Source organism: Taeniopygia guttata, chromosome 3, assembly GCF_048771995.1.
Source record: "Taeniopygia guttata chromosome 3, bTaeGut7.mat, whole genome shotgun sequence".
In the NCBI taxonomy this organism is placed as follows: domain Eukaryota; kingdom Metazoa; phylum Chordata; class Aves; order Passeriformes; family Estrildidae; genus Taeniopygia; species Taeniopygia guttata.
Genome location: NC_133027.1, coordinates 906473 through 915131, shown reverse-complemented (window position 1 = coordinate 915131; position 8659 = coordinate 906473).

The window sequence follows — 8659 nt, the reverse complement described above, 5'->3', positions numbered from 1 at the left end:
CCTCCGTGACCTGCTGCTCCTTAGCACAGAGGGTTGTTGGAGAATGGTTGGGGAAGAAGGGTCATGGATCAATGGAGCAGTTATTCATTGATAGCTCTGTTGAAGACCCCAGAATCAGAATCAGGCTGTGTCTGGCCTGGGAGCAGAGCTTGGGAAACAGGCTCTGTGTCTAGGCCTGGGAAACTGTACAAGGTCTGTCTAGGCCTGGGAAATGGAACAAGGTTGGAATGAGATAATAAGGATGAGCATATCCTTGGCGATATGCTTGTACAGGAATAGGCTGTGGGACAAGGTGTGCCCAGAGAGGATGGGATGTACCATGAGGACGGGACTAGAGATGAGAAACTTGGCTTAAGAAACCTGGCTATAGCTGTAAATGCACGTTGGCTAAACAGAACAAAGACCTTTGTAAATTGACCAATGAGAGCTGTTGCTGACTTTGCTTGTAGCAAACCCCATATAAACTGAGAGGATTTTTGAATAAATGAATCTTGCTTATCAATCATACTGATTGTGCCTGTCTTCCCTCCGCCTGCGGCCTCAGAGGGTCTCGTCAGGCGGTGCCCATTGGAGGCAGGCTTGGCTTCAGCCACCACGGAGCCACCAAGTTCAAAATCTCTGGTGACAGCAGGAAAAGTGCCTGCAAACCTTCAGCTGGGCACCTGCTTTAAACCTTTGGGGTTGTGACTCTGTCACACAACTCTGAGAATTGTCCCAGTCTCAGTTCACTTGGGTACTGGAGAGATTTCCTCCTTGCAAACAACCCTTCAGAGCATTCAGCTGCTGTCCCAGCAAGGCCACAACACTGTCACCAGCACAGGAATGGATCCCAGGGGCTTGCCCTGGGCTCCTGCACCCTTCCAGAGCTTTCAGGGGCAGCTTTCCCTCAGAATCCCTGCGGAATTGGGCAATGTGTGCAAGGGCTGTGGGCTCTGACTCCCCTCACCCACCTCACAGCAGATGCTCCCGTTGCTCCCAGCCTTGGCTTCTCAGCTCAGGGGATGCAGCACAGCAGCAGTGGCAGACCTGGGGCACACAGGCTGGGTGTGGAGAAGAAGATGGGAGCCCCTCAAGAACTCAGGTGTGGAGCACCAGGAAGGAAAGGCTCAAAATCCTAAAGGAGAAGAGCAGACAGTCAGGAGAAAGCGACCCATGGGCACAGAGGATTCATTCCAGGAGCACTGGAGGCCAACCCTTCGTCTCCACTGGGGATTGCCCAGGCAGCAAAGACTCCTCAGGGCTCTTCTGAGGAGGTGACCAGAGCAGGGTTTCACTGGGACCTACATCCAAGTTCCGCTCTGCGAAATACAAATTTGTGCTTCGTGTCAGGCAAATAAAGGCAACATGTGCAGTTGTGGTTATGGAATGTGTGGAACACGGCCATGGGACAGTGTTGTATTGTGTTTTTATAGTTCAGTAATAGTTCTGCAATAGTTTGCCCTTCACCTCCCTTTGGTTCCACCCCGAGTTTTCCCACCTTTCCCTCAATGTCAATCTCCCTGAAAACGCTTCTTCACTCCCCTCTCCCCTCCCTGCTGCCTTGTCCATCACTCGGCTCCCCATCCCACTCTTCCAGAATCTTCCACCTTGGGCATTGAGGGATTGGATGGGACCCAGGGGTCCCTCCCTTAAACTTCCCCCATTGGTTTATGTCTCTGTCTATCCTCTCACCTCCCACTCCCCCAAATCCCTGCATTGGTTAGTGGGAGTCCCTCCCCCTGTTACCGCCCCGATATTTAAGATGTTGCGAGAGCCTCGAGGGCTTTCTCAGCTGTTGGATATTCTGGAGTTTGGCGCTCCTCAGAGCATGGATTAAACCTGAGACTGTTTCCCCAGCCTTGAGTCGGCTCCTTTATCGCCTCCTCAGACATCGCCTCTCCTCCATACATGGCAGATGAAACAGAGTAAAATTTAACAAAGTAGAAAATCCATCTGGATTTAGGTAAAGTGTACTGCGTAGTAGCTTGCTAACATGAGTAAAATATGCTATTTAATCTATTAACTCTGCTGTGCTTGTAAAACTGCCCCAGCCAAAGAGAAAAAAAATGCAATCCCCAAGGTGAAGAGATAAGAGGGGCCTCTTGAACTCTGAAACTAAAAAAAGTCTACAAAAATAGACAAAAAGATTAGAGTTCTCTGTACAAAGAGCCAACTATAAATATTAACTCAAAATCAACAAAATAAATATACATGAATCTATTGTGAGATTCTATGTATATGTAGATTAGTACAGGATAATAAAAAAGATCAAGAATCCCCAAAAAGTACGCACGCCCTTTAAAGAAGAACTCCTGCTGCGAAGAAAATCCCAATGTACACCCAGCGCAGAATAAAATAAAAAAGATATTAAACTGTCGCTTTAGAATGTGTAAGTCTTAAGCTGTTTTGCAATAAGAGCTTTTGAATTATAATTTCAGAATGTTGCTGAGTACTAAGGATTTTTAAGCTGTAGCTTTAAAATGTATAAAGGATTTAAACAGAAAGGGAAGTGACCCCATCCCAAACTCCTGGAGAAGGAAGGTGGACATCACGGTTGTAGATTGATGATTTTGAAAAGCCAAGCTGGACATCACTACCATAGATTAATGATCCCAGAAAATAGAAGTTGGACCCCACCATCTAAACACACATCCTGGGATATCCACAACAGGATATAGAAATTGGAAAGGAACCAAACATCACCAGCATACATTTACGATCCTGAAGTACGGAATTGTGATGTTAAAGGTGGAAATGCAAACTGTGGAAAGCTCACGTAGAAACTGGGAAAAGATAATGAATATACATGAGTATGATCAATAAATACCAGCAAGCCCAACAATCAGTGTGCAGTCAGAGGGGAAAATCCCCACCACTGCACCCAGCGCTGTCTTTGCTCATAGGTCACCATATTAATTAATAAATTAAATTGCTGCTTGATCTATTGTCTGAGTCAAGCGTCTCATTTCCAGCAGTTCCTTCCAGAAGGAAGCTGGACACGCTGGAGAGGTGGGACAGGACAAAGCCCACGGAGGTCAGCAAGGCCAAGGGCAGGTGCTGCCCCTGGGTCGGGGCAGTTGCAGGGACAGATGGGGCTGGGAAGAGAAGGGATTGAGAGCAGCCCTGAGGAGTGTCGGAACTCAAAATGTCCCTCAGACATTTTTAGAGGTTCCAAGCCTTAGTCAGAAGCATTTTAGACCCTAGCAAGCAGCTGAGAACAGCTGTGATTTTAAGTTTAAACCATAGAATAAATTACCAACTTTAAAGGTAGAACAAGCGGTCACAGAGAGTTAAATAGTATAATAAAAGTAGTCACAAATTAGAGGGTAAAATTTTTTAGTATTGTACAGGGGGGTTTTAACACCTGTACAGGGGGGTTTTACTTTGTACAGGGGGGTCAGGAGTTCTAAGATAGAAGAAAGTAGACCTAATCCTGTTCTTCCTCCTTCTTCTTCCTTACCTCCATGCTCTTAGTAATGTTAGCATTTTTCTATTAGTTTAGGCTAGGGACACACTATTCAACGTAAATGATAGATATTAGCACATTATTGTAAATATAGTACACATAATTTCTAGTATATAATGTTTGTACCATCCCACTGAGGGGCAGAGCCCCACACGCTGCCCTGCAGAACAGACCTGCGGCAGGGCAGCAGAACATGTTAGAGATAAGCAAAAATAAACAACCTTAAAACCAACACAAACGAACTATGGCTTCTTCTTTAGCAATAGGGCAGAAAGACAGAGACTTTCTACAATCTCAGAATCATCAATACCCACAGATTCCGACAGAGGAGAAGGACTCGGGGGTGCTGGTGGCTGAGGGGCTGCCAGGGAGCATCTGTGCCCTGGGGCAGCAGACAAGGTGTGGAGGGGCAGAGGCAGGGGAGCAGCACTGACAGAGGGGCAGAGGGCCCTGTGCCACCCCTGCCCACAGCACTCAGCTGCTGCTGGGGGGCTCAGGGCCCAGGAGAGGGGGAGAAGCAGCGTTGGGCTTGGATCCCAGCAGGCACTGACCCCCCAGCGCCTCCTGCGCTCCCAGCAGCAGGATGGGGACAGGAGGGGACAGCAGAGACAGGAAAATCCCCTGGCTGGAGACAAGGGCGGTTCAGCAGCAGAGGAAAGCTGGGCGTGCTGGCAGAGCATGGGAGGGATTTCACACACCAATTGTTCTCTTTGGGCACATGTCCAGCTGCTCCCTGGGCAGCAGAGCCTCAGTGCAGGGTGGCTGCTCAGGGTCACTGCTGGAGCTTGTTCACTTCAGCCACTCGTCCTATCGCTTTTCCCTCCCAAATTCTGTCCCGCTGCAGCACTGCCAGCACTGGTTCGGTGTCGGGAGCCAGAGGCTGCCCTGGACAACATTAACTCAGCCCAGCCGCACCCTGAACATGCCCCAGGCACCCCTGGCAGTCCCTGCACAGCTTCCCATGGCTGCAGGAAGAGGGAAAAAGCCCCAGGGACGGTGTCAGCTCCCGCAGAGAGGCACTGAGCGCATCCAGGGCATAACTCGGGATCAGCTCCTCCCGGGAAGCAAAGGAGGGAAGCAGCAAGGCTGGCAGCAGGACCTGCCACGGGTGTGCCTGCACCCCATTCCATGGGAACAGCCCCCCGAGGGTGTTTTCCCCAGCCCTGCCTCAGGGAAAGGGCTCTGGGAGCCCATCCCCATCCCCATCCTCATCCTCATCCCCATCCCCATCCCCATCTCCATCCCCATCCCCATCCCCATCCCATCCCATCCCATCCCATCCCATCCCATCCCATCCCATCCCATCCCATCCCATCCCATCCCATCCCATCCCATCCCATCCCATCCCATCCCATCCCATCCCATCCCATCCCATCCCATCCCATCCCTACCTTCTCCCTCCGTTCCCGCAGCTCCCGGGCTGGACAAAGTCCCGCACAGCCCAAGGTGCTCCAGCTCTGGGACCTGCTTCACCTTTTATAGGGGCGGTGCGTGAGCTGTCACTGCATTCCCGAAAATCAGGTGTCTTCTTGCATAGGTGTGGAAGCGAATCTGCTGCTACCTGTTTTGGGGTGTGTCTTGAACACACGGGTTTCTGCTAAGGAAAGCAGAAGCCTTCCTTGAAATGGAAACTGGAAACCCCCTCCCTTCCAAATTATTATAACTTTGAAATTGAACAGCTCTCTGGCAAAGATATGGGAGCAGGAATAATAGTTCTTTATTAGGAAAATTAAAAATATAAATGCAATAGTACAAGCAAACAAAACCAACCCTGCCAGAGTCAGAGCAGCCCTGTCCCCTGTGGGGCAGGGAGGTGGCAGCAGCCCCATCCCAGGGTGGCTCAGCCCTCCTGCAGTGCCAGCTGTGCTTCTGCTGGAGCAGGATCCTGCACAAGGGGGGAGTTTTCCTCTGGAGCTCCAGGGCTGGGGGAGATGGGCCTGGGCTCCTCTGGGAATGCAGTGGGGAAGGAAGAAAGCTGCTCCTCTGGGAATGCACTGGGCAAAGGCTGCTGTGGAATCCCAAAATGTCAGATTGTATCCAGGTAGGAATTGCTTGGCTGCTCCTCCTGGGCAGAGCATCTCCCCGTGGGATGATGGAATTTTCTCAGCCATGCAGGGACACTCAGTGGCCCATGAACAGAAGATAATTAATAATTAATGACCCATGAACAGAAGATAATTAATAATCAATGAGCCATGAACAGAAGATAATTCATAGTTAATGGCCCATGAACAGAAGAGATCTCCTGGAGGGAGGATGGGTTGTGGAAGAGATAAAGAAAACTGCCCAATGAACAGAAGGTAACTGCCCCATCTCAGACAGATGGGAATAAAATACACACCCCCAGCTAAATCTTTCAACCTGAGAGACGCAGTCTGAGCACAGAGCCAGCGGTGGGACCGGGCACACCCTGCCCTTGCACACACACACACACACGTGCACACCTGTGTCGGTGTCTCGGGGTTCAGAAGGTCAGGGTGACCCCATGATCGTAAATGTTGTTTATTTTTTCTTATCTATAACATTCTTTCTCTGACCTGCTGAGCTCTGGCTAGCAAGGAGGCCTTGGCAATCTGCCCTGCCCCGTCGGGCGGTGTTTACCTTTTATATCAAAAGTTACATACAGACTGTTTATAAAAATCTGCCAATATCTGACATCTGTGTTGGACAGTGTGTCCCTGTCCTAAACCAACAGAAAAGTGTCACCACCACACCAAGACAGGGAGGGCAAGAAGAATGAGAAGGTCAGGACACACCCAAATTCTTCCATCTTGTACCTCCTTGAACCCCTGTCTAAAAATCCCAAATTTCTACTTTTCCACCCTGTGTTAATCCAACTACCACACTACTCAAACCCTTGTGGCTTGTAATTGCTGATACAAAATTGACAGTTTTACACGGGCTAAAATCGAAGCCACAGGTGTTTCTGACTTCATGCCAGGGTCTCTGAGCCCCCTGCCAGGGTCTGGGGCAGCCAGAGGGGTGTGCTGGGCTCTGACACACCTGAGAGCACACACAGACACAGAGGTGCACACCACGAGCTCACACACTTGTGCACAAAAACAGGAAAGGCCCTTTCCCCAGTGTCCTGTTGTCAGCAAAACTGCAGGAGAAACAAAAACTCTCCAACATCTTTTTAGTGTTAGGGAATCAAAGCATTATTTTCTTATGGCCAGGATGCTGTTCTGGGCAGGATGTGCCACAGAAATCTCGTCAGCCACACATTCCCTTGTGCAGAGACAATCATTCCATGATGTGAAATACAAAGTTGTGTTTCGTGTCTGGTAAATAAAGGTAACCTGAGTAATTGTAAAATGTGTGGAGCACAGCCATGGGACAGTTATAAAGACGAATTTGAATAAACAACCGAGGAAAGCATGGAAGAAGGCTTTTGAACCAATCTTTTGTTTTCAAATAACAATTATAGATCTTAAAACTGTTTTGCAACAAGAGTGTTTGAATTATAACTTTAGAATGTTGCTTTTGGTAAGAACTTTTTGCTTGTAATTAAGTCTGAGGCTGTTTTGTAATAAGAACCTTTGAATTATAACTTTAGAATGTTGCTTAGTATTAGGGATTTTAAACTGTAGCTTTAGAATGTATAAAGGATTTAAACAGAGAAGGAAAGTGATCCCATCCCAAGCTCCTGGAAAAAGAAGATGTATATCAATGGTGCTGATTAATGATCTCAAAAGCTGGACATCACTACCATAGATTAATGATCCTAGAAAATAGAAGCTGGACCCCACGTCAGGGAGATGGACCCCACCATCTGGGACACACATCCTGGGACATTGAAACCTGGAATAGATCACAATAGGGTATAGGAATTGGAAAGGAACCAGACATCACCATCATAGATTTACGATCCTGAAGGACAGAATTGTTACATCCAAATATAGAAATAGAAACTGCTGAAAGCTCGTGCAAAAGTTTGGAAATAGAAACTGCAAGAATACTGACGTAAAAATGGGAAATAGAAACTGAAACTGCTGGGAAAAGCTTATGAATATGATCAATAAATACCAGCAAGCCCAACATTCAGTGTGCAGTTGGAGGGGAAAACCCCCACCACTGCACCCAGCACTGTCTTTGCTCATAGGTTACCATATTAATTGATAAATTGAATTGCTGGTTGATATATTGGCTGAGTTGAGCTTCTCATTTCTAACAACAACACATGATCTTTCCTGGGTTTTTCCCATATTTACATGGTCAAAACCCAGAGAAAATCATCTGTTCAATGCTTATTGGTGCCAAGTTACACAGTTTTAAGTATTTGGTTTCCTATTGGTTATTGATTCCTTCACCTTCCATGTTAATTAGGTTCTCATTCTTCCTTTTTTTAATTTCTCTTTTCCCAGACCAGGAGTCTCTGACCATGCCAGGGATGATGTTTGGAGTTGATGTTCCTTGCTGGTCCTTATCTTTTGTGTGTCTTCTGTGCAACTCCCAGTTTGTTGAGATGTTAAGCTCACCAGGCCTTGGGAGGTGAAACAGTCCTTTGAAAAGAAATTTATTTTCTTCAGTGAGAAAAGTGGCCACAAAATAGTACCTTAGCCTGTAACACTGTTAAAACTGATGTTATCCTTTCACTGAGAGCAAAAATGGGATGAAGTGATGTTTGCTGAAATGTTTTTCCCTTTAAGAAATCACCCTGAATAACCAAAGGATTGTAGAGTTCATTCTGTACCTTCAGACCCTTTAGTTTTGGACGCTGAGCTGCCAAAACCACGCCTTGTGAACAAAGGAATAACCCTTAAAAGCAATAGCCTGTTGCATGTTCATATATCTCATACATGCCCAAATTCCTCCATCTTGTCCCCTGTAACCCCTTATTTTAAAACCCTAAAATTCTACTTTTTCACCCTGTGTTAACTCAACTCCCACACCACTCAAACCCTTGTAGCTTGTAATTTTTTGTGTTTTTTCCACGGGCTAAAATCGAAGCCACAGGTGGTTTTGACTTCGTGCCAAGGTCTGGGGACAGCCAGAGGGACGTGCTGGGTTCCCACAGGAACTGGGTAAAATATGAAATACACAGATTTGGGTAAAATACGACAAGGAGGTTCCCTGACACATTTTACCCAATTTCATTGTAGAATTCACTCACCCCACTTTGCCATTAGCCTGGGCCCTGTCAGGAGTGTGAAGATCCCAAGCTATTCCCAAGGCTTTCCTAACCTTTTTTATCACTTTTTTATCATTTTTTTA